Source organism: Mastomys coucha, unplaced genomic scaffold, assembly GCF_008632895.1.
Source record: "Mastomys coucha isolate ucsf_1 unplaced genomic scaffold, UCSF_Mcou_1 pScaffold16, whole genome shotgun sequence".
NCBI lineage: Eukaryota > Metazoa > Chordata > Mammalia > Rodentia > Muridae > Mastomys > Mastomys coucha.
Window position 1 is genome coordinate 101,128,024 of NW_022196898.1, and position 19,764 is coordinate 101,147,787.

Sequence of the window (19,764 nt, forward strand, 5' to 3'; positions counted from 1 at the left end):
AGGACAGTGCAGCCCCCAGGATGGTGCAGCCCAGGACAGTGCAGCCCAGGACAGTGCAGCCCAGGACAGTGCAGCCTGCACAGTGCAGCCCAGGACAGTGCAGCCCAGGACAGGACAGTGCTGCAATCCTTTATTACAGTTAGTTCCCAGTGTTGTGCTGGACCCCAACCATAAAATTATTTCTGTTGCTACTTTATAGCTGTAATTTTGCTGCTGTTATGAACCATAATGTAAATATCTGATATACAGACGGTCTTACCACCACCAAAGGGTCGTGACCCAAAGCTTGAGAACCACGGGTCTAGGGTTGCCTCCCTGGCTCCTCAGAACCCTGGGCAGTGTCTCACCACTTCCCTACACTCTGTCAGTGTCCCTCAGTGGCTGATCCCCTCTGTTGGTCTGAGAATGGGCTGGCCAGGCCTAAGAACACTGGCATCTCTCTTCCACACCTGCCTAGAGTTGAACAAGGCATCTTTAATCCTCATGGATTAGAAGACCATCCACCTGCTTCTTTGGCTTGGGTCCACCCACACAAACTTTGGGCCTAACATTTCTCATCATGGTATAGCCCCAGACAAGGAATATTCTCTCCAGTGGAAAAAGTCTAGCATCCATTCTAAATGAATACAACCTTTAATTTTTAATTCTTTGTATGCTAGGCTTTTAAAGACCTTCCTGAGGCAGCCTTGGTACTCTAAGGCCACCCACTGGTAGGTATCTGTCTTTTGTCTACACAGCCTGTTCCCAGAGAGCTCAACTTGACCCTTGGACTCTCAATCGTACACAGCAACTAAAGACCATCTAACTCAGCCTTCTCATTTTAAAAAGCCCAGTGAACGAGCATGAGTATGTGGCCAGCCGAATCCCGTAGGACCCCCATCTCTCCCAGGGTAGCAGTGTTCATGATGCCTTCTACACCCCCTGTACTGTGCTCAGACTCACAGTGACAGAAAAACGAGTAGCCCAGAGGGCTGCACGCTGAAGTTCATGTGAGTACTGGTTTCTGCATCCATGCAAAGAAGGCCAGGTCTTCTCTTTCACAGACAGTGAAAAAACACCCCAGCGAGTATCAATAGCTAAGTGTCACTGTGTCCTTCATACTAAGGTGCACAAGACAGAATGAATAATCTCTCTCTTATCTGAGAGCAGCACTCCAGGGAGCAGAGGGACACGAAGCATATGAAAGAGAAATGGAGAAAAAGAAAAAGAATTAGACAGAGCTCCTGGAAGGTAGAAATGAAACAGAGAACTAAGAGTGGTCAGCCCAGCGAGGTTCCGTCCAGACATCCAACCGATGGGGGAAATAAATAAAACGTGCGTGAACGTTCTTGGCTCAATGCCTGGACTTCCTCAGAACATTCAAAAAGAACGTGCAATGTGGGACATGCTCAGTTACTGTCCATTCCCCCAGTGGAAATTTACCTTAATAATTTGTTAGCAGGGGAAACAGTAGAAGTGCAATCAACATGATCCCTTCCTAAACCTACACTGGAAAGATCAACTCCCCATCCTTCCCCTCCCCATTCTGGCTCCGGAACCCAACTCACACAGTAGCTGCAGCTTCAAATTTGCACCAGCTCCTACATGATTCAGGAGAGATGACGGCCCCTCTTGAAGTATGCCTGAAAGCGCAGGCTCTGCACAGTACCTTAGCAGGCAGAGGATGCTGGGAGCAAGCAAGGTCAGACTGGCCTCGGTCTCTCCCCGACTGTCCTGAGGACTGACCCGCCAGATGAGAGGAAGCTGACTCTCCCACAAACTACCTCACAATAAGACAGACTGGATAAGGACACACAGCCAAGTGGACCAGAGACATGGGAAGACAGAACATGGCTATTTCTCTAGATTCAGAAATGCTCTATAAGTTCTATATGTGTTCAATACTCCACACATTCTAGAGTAGTGTACAGTAGCTCTGGAAACGGTGAATCCGTTCAGCGGCTCCTGTCGTAGCTCTTTATAACCAGCAGTGAGGTCCTAGCCCTTCTCAGCTCAGTTTACTGCAGGCTTTGCTTTTCTTCAAGGAAACACAATGCCTTTCTACTTGAAGAAGTCTCCAGTTACTCCTGAGCACAGGGAGGGAGCAGGGGGCCCCTCCTCCTCACGGCGACTGGAAGGGAAGTCAGCATACACCAAGGACCTACTATTTTCCAATAAGCAGCTCCTATTTATGTTGATGGAAGCCAGAGCTGCGAAGCTGCAAGTGAGGCCAGGGTGCACTGTTCTCTGGGACTACAAGATACACACCGCTCCTCCCAGGAACACAAAGGTTCCACCGGGTCTGGCAGAGAAACTATAATTCATCTAATTAAACAATATGAAAGCAGAGAGAGGCCTAGCCTGGGAGCTTTCTGATTAGCTGTCATGCTGCTTCAAGCAAGGTGCTCCAGAGGGAATGCTCTTGGATTTCAGATGCAAGATTTCCACTGACTTCAGACAAACACACATCCAGACACACACACATACATGCACCATCTATATACGCATATATGCATAAATACACTTATACACAATACATGCATATAGTATGCATCTATATACACAGATACATATATACATATATATACTCATGAACATATACACATTCATACAGCACAAAAACATGCACACACCATCCCCACATGTATACACACATATGTACATACATATACATACCATATATATACACATATACATATATACACATATATACTATACACATATACCTGTATACACACACGTATATACTCAAACATACATACCACACACATATATATACTCAAACATACACACTATACACCTATATATTCATACATGTATGTGCACACACACAGCTCACTATGCTTGTATTGCCATTTCCAAGATGGCAGGGACTCATGCAGGTATCTAATGGACTGAGCTTATTCATCACTGAGGGATCCTTTCCCTTCATTCTAATTTGTTCCAATCGAGGGATTTAAACCCGTCATAGAGCATGTTAGACCCTCTCCTTCCCCTCCCCACCAGGCATCAGGAAACGAGCAGCACAAAGCAGTGCCTTTTATCTTGAGCAACCTCTCAGAGCCATTTGCTTCTCTGTTATCTGTCTTAGAAGGCATCAGCCATCAGCAGGCCAGCCCCAGCTGAGCTCAGCTATCAGAGCACAAGTTAAGCTTCTACCTCCAGTTATAATGGGAAAACAATTATAATGTATATCCTTGATGTACAATCAGGATGTGATTAACCCAGAAAGGGGTTACATCCCAGAACTAGGATCCCACCTGGTTGGCCTCAGTGGGGCTTCAAAGGGCCTGGGAATCCCTTCAAGTACCATACATATATGAAAAGTGACAAGAAAAAGCTAGTGAGGTGACTTAAGGGGTAGAGACACTTGCCACCAAGCCTGATGACCTGAGTTTGATCCCTGAGACTGGCATGGTAGCAGGAAAGAGCTGACTCCTACACGTTGTCCTCTGATCCCAAGAAGCACACAAATGCCTTCACACTAAACTAATTAGATTTTTAATTAAAGAATAACAAAGATAAACAAAACCAAGAATTTTCCAAGAAAAAAAAAAGCAACCATATGTATCTAGACAGCAGACATGAGCCACAGCTCTCCAGATAGCAGACAGTGGTTGGGAACACTGGACAGGGCTCTCCAGAGAGCACGTGGTGGTTAGCACTGGACAGGGCACTCCAGAGAGTGGACAGTGGTTAACATTAGACAGGGCTTAAGAGAGAGCGAACATTGATTGGTTGGGAAGGCTGGACAGGGCTCTGCAGGCAGTCAGGTCTGGGGATCAGTCCAGCCCACACTAAGCCTGCTAACCTTATGAATGGAGCAAGTTTCTTATGCTTCAGAGACATCCCACGCCTCAACAAGGTGAGGATAAACATGAGCCTGGGGAGAGACCTACTAACTGGTGTCTGACTGCTGTGGCAGAAGCAGCTCTGGGTCTGACCACAGTGTGCCTCTGAGCTCTTAATCAGCAGCAGCCCCATTATTCCTGGTGGTTAGACAGGAAAGAAGTTAAACAGGAAACTGACTGCATTCATTCTGGCTTTAGACATGTTTGCTCCTGCTGCAGACCATCAAGACAATTCCCTTCCTGACCCTTGAAGCCATCCCAGTTCAGGAAGAACCTGCAGGGAGCCTGTGTGTGTGTGTGTGTGTGTGTGTGTGTGTGTGTGTGTGTGTGTGTGTGTGTGCGCGCGCGCGCGCACACACGCGCGTGTGTGCGCGTGGTGTTGTTGTTGTTGCTGCTGCTGCTGCTGCTGTTGTTTTCCAAAAACTAACAACTGGCCAGTGTATGACAGTTTGTCACATGAAGGAGAACAGCAGGAAATCCTTGAGGTTCTGGGGTGTACACATCTTGGAGAGAGGGAAGGTCATGTCCACTTGCATTTGAGGGTGAATTCTCCCACACACATTTCCCACACCAACAGCAGTGAGCCCAGGAACACAGACACTTAGGAAGCGCCACTGTCCTGTTTGTCCACATCAGCAGGCTCATGGGCAGCACTGACCCAGTCCCCAGCTTTGTGCTGCAATAAATCTGCTTGCTCTGCAAAACTTGACATTCCTCCCACTTGAATTATGGGTTCTTCCATATGCTTAACTAGAGAATAAAATAATATATTTTATGGCTGTTTCCCCCTCCTAACCCCACCAACTGACATGGCCACTTTGGCTCTTATAGAAGTTGACTTCACTAGGTCATGGGAGTCACCAACCGAGCTACATGGGCTTGAGGCTCTAAACTCAAAGCAAAAGCCTAGAAGTCCACACTGGGAAGGGACGTAGCAAAGATCTCCAAATCATGTCACAGACTTTTGAGGGTGTTCCTGTTGGTCCCTCTGACACCAACTAAATCCACAAAGAATGATTTGCTAATAGCAACAACAACAATTTTTCTCATCTACACATCAATGGGTTAGTTAAAAAATATTCCTATTGGCTTCATTATCATCTTCACTATAATAACAAGTATGCATGATTTTACTGACAGCCTGGTATGTTCAGATCTAGGTGTTTTGTATATATTAATTCTTAAAGATGTATTTTCATTTTTAATCATGTGTCTATGTGTGGGGATGTGTGCACAAATAACATGTGGGAGCGGTGCCCAAGGAGTCTAGAAGAGGGTGCTGGATCTTCTGGAACTGCACGTGCAGGCATTTGGACAATCCTGTGTGGTGCAGGGGACCAGACCCAGTTCCTCACAAAAGCGGTATGTGCCTGACACTGCTGAAGCATCTCTCCAGCCCCGTACGTGTGGACGCACCTCTGCTGTCACTGCTGAAGCATCTCTCCAGCCCCGTACGTGTGGACGCACCTCTGCTGGGTCTGACGGTTTAGAAACCTGCCTGGTACCACATGTAGGACCAGTCAGCCACAGAGCAGACTTGTCATACAGGAGGGCTCTGACTCCAAGGCATTCTCCTTCCAAGTTCCCTAGCCCTTATAAGGACTGAATTTTCTAAGTCATGTGAAGAACTGCCTCCCATCAAAGAGAGCTAATCTTTTGAGGAAAAAAAAAGGAAAATAATTTGAGGTAGTATTTGTACAATAATTTTAGGAAAGTAATAGCAGATGATAATGGCACCAACAATCCAGCATGTCCTTTATGGACCATTAATACATGCCTGGAGTGGTCAAAGGCTGTGCAACTCACTCCGGGCAAGTACTAATGGCCAATAAAGCTTGCCTCGTCATGTCTTAATGCCATATTATATCAGAGCTCTGGTAATGGAATGAGTGTTATCAAAGCAGACATGGAAACAGTGGGTAAGCAGGTCAGCTAAGGAGGAAGAAGGCTGAAGGGTATGGATAGTCATGAGCTGGGACTCAGCCTAGGCCTGCTAGACAGCAGTGCAATCCACCTTCCTGCACTGGGATGCATTTTGATGAGACTTCTTCCAAGCTCTGAGGGACTGAACTATTTCTGAAAATTCACATTCTCAAGGAACACAAGCCCAGTGGCAAGGAAACCTTGATACAGAAGCAGCAGCCACATGTCATCCTGAAAGGAACAGAGTCAGGGAGCGGAGACACAGTCCTACTCTGTAACAAATGAAGCCCTTGAAGACAGTGCAGAGCTCTGACCCTGAAGAACTTCAACTCTACCTCAGATTATATTTGGACAATGGTGCGTAGGTATACAGCTGTTCTCAACCTGTGGGTCAGGACCCCTTGGAATGCTGAATGACTTTTTCACAGGGGTCACCTAGGACCATCTTAAAAAAAAAATCACAGATATGTACACTGTGACTCATGATAGTATGAAGTCAATGAAAATAATTTTATGGTTAGGGGTCATTACAACAAGAGGAACTGTATTAAAGGGTTACAGTGTATCAAAGGAAAGGCTGGGCTAGAGCATCAGCACGCACATGAAGAGATGAGAAGACGTAAGCAAACGCCAGAGAGAACAGGTGGGAACAAGCCCACAGGGCTCAGACATAGGGAACATCAGACATGGGACATCAAACATGGGGACATCAAACATGGGGACATCAGACATGGGGGCATCAGACATGGGGACATCAGACATGGGGCATCAGACATGGGGACATCGGACAAGGGGCATCAGACATGGGGACATCAGACATGGGACATCAGACATGGGGACATCAGACATAGAGATATCAGACATAGGGACATCAGACATGGGGACATCAGACATGGGGACATCAGACATGGGGCATCAGACATGGGGACATCAGACATGGGGACATCAGACACGGGGACATCAGACATGGGGACATCAGACATGGGGATATCAGACATGGGGACATCAGACACGGGGCATCAGACATGGGGACATCAGACATGGGGACATCAGACATGGGGACATCAGACACGGGGCATCAGACATGGGGACATCAGACATGGGGACATCAGACACGGGGACATCAGACACGGGGACATCAGACACGGGGCATCAGACACGGGGACATCAGACATGGGGACATCAGACATGGAGACATCAAACATGGAACATCAGACATGGGGACATCAGACACGGGGCATCAGACATGGGGCATCAGACATGGGGACATCAGACATGGGGCATCAGACATGGGGACATCAGACATGGGGGCATCAGACATGGGGACATCAGACACGGGGGCATCAGACACGGGGGCATCAGACATGGGGCATCAGACATGGGGCATCAGACATGGGGCATCAGACATGGGACATCAGACATGGGGCATCAGACATGGGGCATCAGACATGGGGCATCAGACACGGGGCATCAGACATGGGGACATCAGACATGGGCACTTTGTTCAGAGTCTTCTATCTATGGGAAGATAAAATGACAGGCTTACACTGCCAACTCAGGATGATTTCGCAGGAGGACTCATGGTGAAAAGTAAAAATCTGTTCATAGCCTTGTGTTTGGAATCCATGGCCTAGGATGTCATAGATTTATGATCAATGTGGCAAAAGAACACGCAATGTATAACATACAGTTCTTGTGTGTGTGTGTGTGTGTGTGAGAGAGAGAGAGAGAGAGAGTGAGGGAGACACAGACAGAGAGAGAGAGCACAGCACCCTAAGGGGAGGAGCTTATCTTGCGTTATCAAGGCAATCCTGAATACAGTCACACGGATCCTTGTAAGAGACCAGTGCTAGAGATATGGCTTAGTGCTTAAGAATGCTTCCGACTCTTACAGAGAACCCAAGCTTGGCTCCCGGTATCCATACTGGCTGGCTCACAACCATCTGAAACTCCAGCTCCAGGGGACACAATGCCAGATTCACCTGCAAACACAAGCCTATAAGGACACAGGCACACATAAGTGAAAGCAAAATAAACAGTAAGAGAGGCAAGAGCGATGTCTTGAGGCAGACACATGGAAGAAAAGGCAGTGAGGAGATAGGATACCTTGCCTTGCTGGGCCTTAATCCATATTATGCCATAATTTGGGCCATGCAACCACCAAAAGCTGGACAGGAGAGAATGGGGTCTTCCCTTGAAGCCTCCAGAAGGAGTGTGGAGGCTAACACTCTACCGAGTGTCCTCTACAATCATGAGAAGGCACATTTCTCCTGTTGAAGCCATCCAGACTCTGTCATTTGGTGACATCATCCCTATGAAATATAAATGAGGAACTCATACATAGCTAAATGCCAGTTTCAGACCTAAACCCTGCTAACTAAAACAAGCAACTTGGTAAATGGCTTTAACAGTCACAGAACAGACATAGTAGAAGCAGGAATGGGAAACCAGGAGAAAATAAAGAAAACACAAGGAGACAAAAGAGTGGGAGACTAGACTAGGTAAGACGCTGTGAGAAGGCTTGACACACATGTAATTATAGCCCAAGGAGAGCAGGAGTATGAACAGGCAAAGCGGCATTTGACAAGATAATGGCTCAAGACTTTCCAAAGTCAAAGAAAGCCACGAGCCTCAGATCAAGGCATTGAGACACGGAGCCCAGATCCCCAAGCAGAATCTATAAAAAAATGACAAGTTCATATAGCACATTATAATAAAACTGCTAAACCAACAAAGAGAAACTCCAGAAAGCAGCCCAAGGAAACAAAAAATATATTTTAGCTGACTTACCAACAGAAATCAGAAAAGCCAGAAGAAAGTACAGAACACTGAAAGTGCTGAAAGAACTTAATAACCTCAAACTCCATGTCCAGAGAAGATGTAGGGATGACGGCGACATAAGCATCTCAGACAAACAAGAAGCAAAAGGACACACAGCCAGCAGACCTCCAACAGGAGTGAGGCCAAGGAGTTTTCTGTAGGCAGAAAAGAAAGTCCCGCCAGATAGATCAACTACAAAGGAAAGGCTGCACATAAGAATAAATTACAATGCATTCCGCTTGAGAGGCCTGCAGCATCTGGAAAGCATTCGAAGGCAAGCAGATAAATGACCCGTGAACCATGGGAGAAAAATGCTATCATGTTCCAAGACCTAGGTCAAAATACACACCATCACCTCTTTCTTCTATAAGCACCAAAATAATAACAAGGAAAGCAAACCTGAGCTTCTGAAGAGTGAAGGACTGAAGAACACCCCTCGCAGCAACAGAATCTCAACCCAAAAGGAGAGAGAGAAAGAGGACACTGGCGTGTGGCCTGTCAAGGGATTACGAGAAGAGGAGGTGAAGGGATACTGTCCAGACAGGCTGGGGCTGGGACACTGCACTCTGGGAAGCCATCACTGGGATTCTATGGAATGTGCAGCAGCAAGAGGCAAAGGTGGAGCTGGGGGGGGGGGGTGATGTGTTAATTTGGTGCCATCAAGTGTCACAGACCCACCATTCTAGTAAGGACTAAACCTCTGGTTGGTAACCAGAGGTTTTGCTTGTCTCCAGTCAGAGTGTATATGACAGTGGTCTCCTTCATGTGCAAGAAAGGTGGAGACTTGGAGAAGAACAGGTACTCTCTGGGTCATCAGTAATGTCCCACCCCCCAGCTGGATAGATGGCAGCTGGTCACAGATGGGGTTACTTGGGCTAGGTCACCGGGGTATTTCAATGTCCATGCCCTTCTCTTTAAATACATATAAAGTAAGTAAAGAGCTGCAGGGAGCAAAGGGCCCGGTGGCCAATCAGAGACTGAACTTAAGTGTACACAGTGCTTCCATATCAATATTCCAAGTCATCAGAACAGCCTTCAGGAACTAATTCCCAATCCCCAAAGCAGCAAGACCAAGGCAGCAAGCGTTGGGGAAGATGGGAAGCCCGACAACCTGAAGCCAGGGCGACAACCTGAAGCCAGGGCGACAACCTGAAGCCAGGGCGACAACCTGAAGCCAGGGCGTTTCTTTTCCCTATGAGGTTTGCCAGATTCATAAAAACTATTTTCAGAAGGAAGATCTTGGTTCAGCTCTACCTCCCTCCCAGAAAACAGAAAATAAGTTGCTCTCTACAGACATTAGCAACTCTAGCTGCTTCCTTCCAGAGAACATGGTTGCCTTCCATTGTCTCTGCAAGTTGGCATGAATCAGGAGAGGGGACACCCTACTGTCACCAGCCCAGGTGACGGTTACCTAGAGAAACAAGCCCTCCAGCAGCAGCAGCAGCAGCAGCAACTCCCACCTGGCCCTCTGACTCTATAGATTGCTGGGCGTCACTACTGCATGAGAGCAGGTGAAAAGTCAGACAATTCAACCAAGGCCATTCACTGTTTGATTGTGTCAGAGTGTCACCTGGGCAAATCTCAGGGCACTGTGGCAAAGGCTAACACATTTACAATACACTCAATTGTTTTTTATTCAGCCTGGAGGAGAATGAAAGATCGGAAGTGGGGGTAGGGTAGAGAGGAGAAAACTGAGCAGGGAGACCAAATGTGTTCAGCCTGCTCCTCTACCACTCAACCCTGGAGGACCACCACGGCCTTCCCATCTGGAACAAGAGGGACGCAGCCAGTCAGCTTCAGCCACAGGGCAGGTGCTCTAGAGCCTGTCAGTCCTCAGCACAACGGCCCTTGCAAGGAGACAGCTGTCTTCATTTCCCAAGAGGAAACTGAGGTTGAGGAATGTTAAGTGAGTCACGAGTGTTGGCTCACATCTCTGGGGCCAACACTTGAGAAGCCAGGGCAAAAGGATTGCAGAGTCTGAGGCCAGCTGGGGCTACCTAGTGAGCGCCAGGGCCACTTGGGTTACTGTGGAGTAAGACTGTCTTAAAGAGTCAGAAGGAAAAACAGGAAAGGAGGGAGGCATGGAGGGAGGGAGGGAGGGAGGAACAGAAGGAAGAAGGAGGGGGAGAGGGAGAGAGGAAGAGAAAGAGGGAGAGCGGGAGGGAAGAGAAGGACGAGAGGTAAATGGTTGGTGGAATATGTGAGAGCGCCAAGCTCAGCAATCTTAGTAGGGCTTCCATAAACAAACCCATTTTTTTCTCCCACCCACACTATGTCGACCTTTGCAACAAGTTGGCAATTTCCATGAAATACCTAATTAGCCACTGGCTTCTTAGACTTCCCCAGCCATGAAATGATACAATATGGCAAGCTGCAGGAGCCAGAAGCAGCAAAGTAAGCACTTGTAGGAAATCAGGTTCTTTTCAGGAAGGAAGGTTTCACCAAGGTGCCAAAGACACATACTATCATCTTACTGCATCCTGCCGTCCGTCTGCCAGTGGGCCAGATGGGGTGTCCACTCTAAACATCCAGGACTCCATCTCACAGCCTGACTGCAGTCCCTCTTTGTCTCATTGTCACATCTATTCATAATGACACTCATAGGTGGATAATTGGATGACCAGGAACCACATAGGCCCTTACCATGTAGGGACTGGGCTCAAAGGAGGCTGGCTTGGGGAGTGACACCCATGATAGGTAGGTAGTGGGTTCTGGAAGATGAGGAAAGGGAAGACTAAGAGTCTGCCCAGAGGCAAGCACCTAAAAAAGTAGAGGAGAGATGCCACTGTGGAGGCCTTAGGAGGCGGCAAATCCAGCTGGGTCCCCTTCTACATGAGCAATCTTTACAAATATAAAATATGGGTTCCGAGGTTGCAGCTTATTGGTGGAAGCCTTATCTAGCATCTCTGAGAAACTGGGTTCAATCCACAGCGCTTCATAAACCCTGTGGTACTCCATTCTGGTAATCCTAGCTCTTGGAAGGTGGAAGCAGGAGGCAGAAGTTCAAGGTCATCTTTGGCTACATCAAGATTTGGACAGCCTTATGATCTTCAAAAGATACAGAAGGAAGCAAAGATGAACAGACACTGTTTCCTCGTTCAAAATACTTTGGTCCAAGGAACAACTATAATACGGCCAGATGAAATACTTTAGATCCAGACTTCCCAGGTTCCCAGTCCTGGCTCTGAAACACACCACTCATCTGACCTTGGGCAACTCCAGAATGTCTCCATCTTAATTATACTCTTTACTAATGGATATAGTAACCAACTCTAGAGGGTGACTGGAAAATAAATATACTACCAGGCTCTACAGTGCCTGGAACCTGGGAAGACTTTACTACAGTTACCTCCCAAGTTTGCACAGCCTCTAATACCTTGAGATTTAATTCAGAGTCTGTAACTTAGCACACAGAATTTGGTTCCCACTTTCTCTGGACCACCATGCCCAACACTTGACCCAAGATGGAATACTTGCAGATCATTCACCCTGCCTGTGACCTCTCACCTCCAGGCTCTCCAGGCTTTTGTTCCTACTGTTGGCCCCTCCCCCTAGAGCATGCTTTTCCATCTCTGCTTTGGAATTCCAAGGCACTTCCTAGATCCCTTTTATGAGCTGTTTTCCTGATGTCCTATGACCAGCCCTGCTTTCATCAGAATTCCTGTGGCCCTAGGAAGATAGGCCACAAAGAAAAACAATTTTGTCCCTCAACTCCTATAAATTCTTTATAGCAATGGATCTCAGACACACAAATGTATAATGTGCCAAGTCCATGCCGAGGAGGAGCCTCAAAGGGACACAACTGGAAGCAACAGCTTATATCCAGCTTCCATGGCATCACCAATGAGGAACAATCAGCTCACTAGAAATAGTCATGACAACAGACTCCAGTTTTGGGCTCCAAAAGGCAGAACTTGGAAGATAAATCTGTGAAGGAAACCAACAGAATGTGATGTTTGCACGTTCCTCCGGCTGTCACTAGGGTCGCTGGACTGAGAAACGTTTGTAGAATTGTCCCATAGGCGAGGAGTTGGAAGCTGACTTCAGGCCGAAAGCAGTGGGACCCGGACAACTCCTGCATCTGCTGCTTCCTATCCATCTCCAGCTCAAAGGTGATGCTTATGACAAACAAATATGTCTTGGAGTGATGGACAGGGTTTCCCTCACAATCATGCTGGTTTCCATCGTCCATCTTATACCTTGTGAGTTCTCTGGACTTGCTGGCTCTTGCCTCTTCACGGAGTATTCTCAGGAAACTGGGTTAAGGATGTACCTCTATTGGCAGGGTGCTTGCCTAGCACACACAAAGCCTTGGATTCAAGCCCCAGCACCACATGCACCAAATTCAGTGGCTGATGCTGATGCCCTCGCTCACTGGAGGAGAAGGCAGAATAATCAGAAGTTCAAGGTTATCCTAGGCTATAAGGAAAATTCAAGGCTCACTTGGGATACAGATAAATGAGACCTTGCCCCCACCTCAATAAAAGGAATAAAGGGAGGTAGGGGAAGGAAGGGAGAGAGAGAGAAAAGAAGGGAGGGGATACAGGGGAAGGAGAGAAGGAGGGAGGGAGGGAGGGAGGGAGGGAGGACAAGAGTTTTGTTTTTAGTCAATGCTGAGCCCTGGGCAGCACAGGCACTCAGAACAGGCCATGGAAGAACAGCTCTTACCAACGTGCTTAAGCCCTCTTGCTGAAACCCCCTCTGTCTCTCTGTACTCCATGAGAAGCCAAAGAGAAGTTCCTCATAAAAGTGCCCAGAAAGCTGTGTGTGGTAATTAAGCATCACAGTCCCCGCACACACAGAGCTCAGCAGGGACTCACTTTTCTTTAGAGCTTTTGGGGTTCATTTTCTCCCTACTTTCTGCCACTAAAGTACAAAACAAACCCCCTACAACGCTTCCACTTTATCCCCATCTATTGCCAGGCTGCTGTCATGGACCACAGCCCCTGTCTCCAATCCTCAGCTCTTCGCTTTTGCGATCTTACAGAGGTGATTGAGACACAGGTGTGTTGGCTCAAGGAAGCTCAGTCTAAGCACTTGTCCATACAGTACAAAAAAAAAGCACTGCTCTCTCCTCCGAGGGGACAGGACAGAGTTTATTCTAGAGTCAAATCAGAGTGGCTGCGGCCTGGGAACACAGACTTGTCCCAACTTGTGTTTTCTAACATGGTGACAGTTTAATGACGTTTTTATAGTGACAGAACAAAGAAAGCCACAAATCAGAGCCTTTTTGGTTTGCTGGACAGGCTGAAAGAACAGCAGGTGATCAGTGGTCGGCTGATGGATGACAGCCTTTCTGGTTAGTGGGAACTAGGTGCCTGCTCGTTCCAGGAGACTGACCTAATGAACACAGGGTGTTAGCTCATATCCTCCTCCTCACACACGAGGGCTCACAGCAGCCCCAGGTAAATGCCAACTTCACCACAGTGATGAACATTCTGATAAGTTAATCTGCCTTCCAGGTGGTCAGTGAAAGGCTCTGGATTTTTCCAGAACTTTTCATTCTAAGAACTTAACAAACCCCAAGGAAAAGACACTGGGACAGAGAGTGGGGATGTGGAACCCTCAAAGTAGGTCTCCAAGCTGAGTGACCAGGGATGCTCACAGAGGCAAGACCAACAACATGATCGGTATCATTTGTGGGAAGGGAAAATTCAAGTCATCTTGCTCAAAATTATTAAGAAATTACAGGCAGGGTTTCTATGAGGATAAGAAATTGGCTTAGGGACAAGTAAGCTGCTTATGCGAGCACCTGGAGGCTGGGGTACAGTCCTTGCCTGGAATGCACGATGCCCCAGCATGCGTGACACTTAGCCTCAGCATGCACAACGTCCCAGCATGCATGACACTTAGCCTCAGCATGCACAACATCCCAGCATGCACGCTGCCCTAGGTTTGAGACCCAACACCAGGATGGAAACACAATCAAGCATCCAGTACAGCAAAAATATACGAGCTTTGGCCATTCTTTTTTTTTTTAAGTCAAGACATGAAACTGAATAACTCAACATTAATATACAATTACAAAACCATTCTTCACTTTGCCAAGGGATCAACTACACAATTTTCTAGGTAACAAATTCTCTTAATTCTGAGTGAGTTTATAAAAGACCAGCACTGCTCGGCTTTCCACTAAAGTGAATTTATAGGGTAAAACAGATTTGTGTATCTTGGAAGGAAGGAAGGAAGGAAGGAAGGAAGGAGGAGATGATAGATGACGATGATGGAGAGAGAGGGGGGAAGAGAGAGAAAGAGAGAGAGAGAGAGAGAGAGAGAGAGAGAGAGAGATTGACTTCAAACATCAAACAAATGGTCTGAAACAGTTTTAATTAAGGTCTGTAAAGAAAGGCTTTCTGTCTCTGTCTCTCTGTCTCGGTCTCTTTCTGTCTGTCTCTGTCTCTCTCACCCACCCACACACTCACCCACACAAATATACACATACACACCAGCCACTGTAGCTGGCTATGGGAGAGTTCTCAGCCTTAGGCCAGGAGCATGGGAGTGGGTGGGTGCCCAGCCGCAGCTTTGCAGTCAGAATCAAGTGGCTCTCTGGATAGAGATGCCTCAAGCCTTTGACTTCCAAAAGTTACCCTCTCTAAGTTGTCATTTTCCTCATTATAAATCCAAAGTCATGGGGATGTGGCATTAGAAACAGATCCACAGAGTTCTTCTCATAACTTTTACTGAAGGGTGTGTGTGTGTGTGTGTGTGTGTGTGTGTGTGTGTGTGTGTGGAAAGAAGGACAGGGGTTGTACAGGGCAGTCAAGTTATGATAAAAAAAAAAACCTGCAGTTCGCCCCAAGGGAGAGAGCAGTCAGGAGTGGGAATTAGAGACTTTTATCTCCATCTTTAAAGTTTCTTCTGGCCCTGTGCTGAGCAGTGACACGGGGCGGTGGTGAGAACACACTGCAAACCCAGCCATCCCAACCACTCTACCTGTGAACACGCATGCCTGTCCTCAGTGCTGAGCCGTCCCATTGGCCAAGCTCAGCCGAGGACTATAAACTAAACAAACTACCTTTCTAAGGAGCATGCATGGGAAGCCTTCACATCAAACCAGAGCGCAAACCACTCCACCATCTTTTTAACATTCAGCTTAACTCCAACCCAAATTATCTCAGCTTTCTTCGGTGTCTATGTACATTTAGTTCATCTCAATCGCCCCATATCATTCTCCTCTCTACAGATGCTGTAACAGGCCTCCAGACTTCAGCACAACTGACGTCATGATAGAAGGACCATTCAGGCCCGCAACGCAGCGTGAGGGCAGCAACATCTGCCAAAATGATACAATCTATCAAAGTCTATAGTTCCGGGAAATCCCTAAATGTTCTTTTGGGCTTCTGTTATTCCACTTCTGGCTAACTCTTCTTGCTGACTGAAGTGTGCCAACCCAAGATGTGTCCTTTGTGCTTAGAAGCTCGCCCTGAGAAAGGCTTGCAACCGCTGAACACCCAGTGTAGCCACCAGCTAGCTAATAAAGACATTCTACTGGCTTGAGTGTGTGTCCAAGTCATCTCCTCTGGTGGGTACCTCACAGTAACATGAAATGCAAATGGTTAAAGCAAGTCCTTTTGGGTCAGAGAGACCAAGGCTGATTCTGTCTCTCTCCTCACTAGAGAGACTGACTGAGCTTCCTGGGCACTGGCTGCTGACTGTAGAATGGAAATGTGTTTTCCTCGAAGAGAGGCTCTGATATCTCACCTCCATTTTAGCTCACCTCCTGCAATTAAGAGACACACCTCTGGGCTGGTGTGAGGTTATTTCCCAAAAGGATTAGCGAAAGGAAGAAAACCCTCCGCAGAGTGATCAGCACCTTCCTGAACCAGCCCTGATGTTAGCAGGTCCCAAGGAAAAACAGAGCCATGCTGCTTGCCCATGTGCCTATCTGCCTGCCTGCCACCTGCCTGGCTTCTTGTTAGTGTGTCTGTCTTGTTGCTACCACCTCTCCCTGACATCAGAATCCCTGTTTCTTCAGCCATGCAATGTTGACAGAAGACCAGAGGCTTTCCAGGAATCCTCCTGGGCTTCAGCATCGTGGTGGCCTCTGGCCTGGTGGGCTGAAGAGCTGAAGCGCAGTCTCACAGCCCTGGCCAATGTCATGTGAGTCGACCTAAAAACAACCCCCTTTGCAATATAGATACAGTCTGCATCTATTGATTTTGCTTCTCTAGAGAACCCTAATACACCTGCCAGATGGAGAATAATAAATACTAGCTACTTCAAGGGCAATAATGTTGTTCTTCCAGGCAGGGCTCAAAGACAGTTACCCAGTATCCTCCTTCGAAGTAGCACTGTCAACAGGAGAGTTAGAGCAAGCAAGTGGCTGAGTCTCAAGTGCCCAGAGGCTGGTCCAACTGACTTGGGATCAGGTGAATGTTAAGAGCCTTTCCCTGCAGTGAATGGGAGCTCCTCCGTGGGAGGCAGAGGTAGGACCATGCTTGTCCATACCCTCAGGCTCAGACCATTGGCTGGAACACACAAGCACACTTCTGCCTCTGACACAGGTTAATTTTGTTGTTGAGAAATTTAATTTCAGTGGTACTCTTTGAGACCTGCTTGTGTCTCTGCTGTGGTGAGAGTCACTCCCAAATGTGAAGACCCCAGCTCATCCCACAGCCGGAGTGCTAGAGGAGACAAGGAGGTGACAGAGGCTTCTCTCGGGTTCAACACTGCCTCGATTTAATAATCTGTCTCAACATTAGTGGCTCCCCGTGGATGGAGGGAAAGTCTGCAGTCTGTAGAACACGTGAATGGGATTTGGCACTAAGTATTTCATCTTGTCCAGCTCTCCAAACCAGCTCAGTGCCAGACAACCACATTCACCATGTCCCCCAAAATGACCTGTTCCTTCAACCTACCTTATCTTCATGCACACTGCTCTCCCTGCCTGAATTTCATCCTTTCCATCATTCTTGTGTCCGCAGGCTCATTTCTCCAGGTGCTAGATGCAATGGTGAACTAAGCCACTACGAATTCTGACCGTTTTACCTTTAGGCTAGTAAGTACAGAAATAACTATGCGTGGGTCCATAAGTTAAGGAAATGTTGAGGGCATTCCTAGACGGGCAGGTGTGGCAGGGAGTGTCTGGAAGATCAGCATGATCAGGAAATGAAGTCTCCATGCTGGTCTTAAAAGATGAAGAGAAAGAACTTTTAGAAGAACCTGGAGCAAGATAGGACAGACAGGAACAGCGTCTGAGGGAGACTTTACAGAGCAAGGAACTGACAGGCAAGGAGCCGGGCAGGGGGCAGTCTACACAGTAAGGAAAGAGTCATGAACCTGTGTAATCCAGGAGTAAGGGATGAGTTCACGAACCCTACGCAATGCAGGGGAGGAATGCTGATTAAGCGCAGAGTGGAATGGAAAGCCACCACGGGGTTTTAACAGAGACCCAATCCAGAAGTGTCTCTCTAGCTGTTCTGTGGCACTCCCAGGGGATAACAGGGAAACCCCACGCTGACACCTCACCCAATCAGAATGACCAGGCTCGAGCTCAGACACCATCTTCCCAAGGAAATTAAGTACAGCAGGTACAGCTTGACCTGAGTCTTCAGAAGTGTGATCTGACTGGGAACATCTTTTAAATCTTTCAGGGATGTAAAACCAGCTTATCTGAAGTTAAAAATCAAGCTACACCTGCCCCTGGAAGTGTTGCAGGCTTGGCTGCTGTGTCACATGGATGTCAGTAGGTGGCAGAGAGGAGAGAGGCTACGTCTATGCTCAGTGTTCTGACCTGTGGACAGCTAGAAGCCTAGCTCTCCTGGAAAAAGTGAGCCTGAGACAAACAATGGTCTAACAGTCTGGCGCCAGAGCAGGGTGGGGAATGGAGGGCGAGGGAGGAGACCATGCCTGAGATGACTCCTGCCCTGCACCATAATGCACAAGCAGGGCATAGCATTCCTGAGATGGCCCCAGACCCTGAGTGACCCTGGACACCACAAAGAGGAGCAACTGAGTGATGGAGAAATGGAAGAGAAAGAAGTAGAAGGAGGTAGACACAGTGAAGACAGGCAGAACTGGAGACTTGAGCTGGCTCTCCCACTCATCTCTTCTGCCATGCTGTGGAACAGGGAGAGATACCCTTCCCTCCCCCCCCCCATCCCTGTCTCTCATCATCTGTGGCAGGAAAGAGACCTGGTCCAGGGGTCATGATAGCAGGAGAGCTGGCCCTGCCCCTCACTTGCTATAGCATTTGGGAAATTGGGCCCTGCATCTCACCTAGGCAGCACAATAGAGATGGCCCTGGTCCCAGGGGTGGGTGAGCCAACCCTGAGAGCCTGAGCATGGGAGAGCTGGCCCCACAACTTGTGTGCTATGTGGTAACATGTCAAGGGAGAGATGTGCCTGACCCAGGGTGTGAATGTGGGAGAGGTAGTCCTGCCTCCTGTCTTATGGGCAACGTCAGGCGGGGGGCTGGCTCTGGGGTCATGAGAGTAGTAGAGCTGGCCCGGTCCCTCACCTATTGCAACACTCAGGAGAGTGAGCCCGGCACCTCACCTGGGCAGCAAGGTAAAGCCTTGGTTGCAGGGATTGCTGGTGAGCAGGTCCAAGAACAAGAGAGCAGGAGAGCAGGAGAACTGGCTGGCTGACCAGCTCAGACACCACTCAGGCCCAGACCCAGAGCTTTGAATTGGTCCACCCCAACATCTGCCCCATCTATAAACTGCTGGAGTGCATGGGGGGTTGGTCTTACAGAGCAGGGTCTCCATGACATAGGGTAACAAAAGGATAGCTGAGGAGAATCACAGTGAGGTTCCAGTATTAAAAGAATAGTAGAGGCCAGGGTTCTCATACCAGACTAACAAGTCACTGCAATGAACATTTACAAGCAAAGTACGGATCTAAGGATATACTGTGGATCACATTGTGACACACTACAGCTTCTACCCAAGATTTTTATTTCTTTGTTAGTAGGAGAGGTTGCAAGGGTGGAGGATATGTATGAGGAGAAGAGGAGATGAGTGGGATTGGAGCGTATGATGTGAATCCAATAGGGATCCAATAAAGGGCTTTTCTTTTTAAAAAGAAGGAGAATGAGGAGAGGAAGGAGAAGATGACAAGGAGGAGGGGAGGAGGAAGAGGAGGAGGCAAAGAAGGAGAAGGAGAAGAAAAAAAGTAGGAGAAGAAGAAGAAGAAGAAGAAGAAGAGGAGGAGGAGGAGGAAGAGGAGGAGGAGGAGGAGGAGGAGG

General features: G+C 47.8%; 1 protein-coding gene and 1 pseudogene across 11 annotated transcripts in view; one reads left to right on the forward strand and one right to left on the reverse strand.

Annotated features, from left to right (window-relative positions):
- The window catches only part of St6galnac3 (ST6 N-acetylgalactosaminide alpha-2,6-sialyltransferase 3), a 594,849-nt gene that overhangs the window by 504,154 nt on the left and 70,931 nt on the right, over positions 1-19,764 (reverse strand). The gene's annotated exons all lie outside the window — the stretch shown is intronic.
- On the forward strand, positions 18,212-18,335 carry LOC116094592 (annotated as a pseudogene).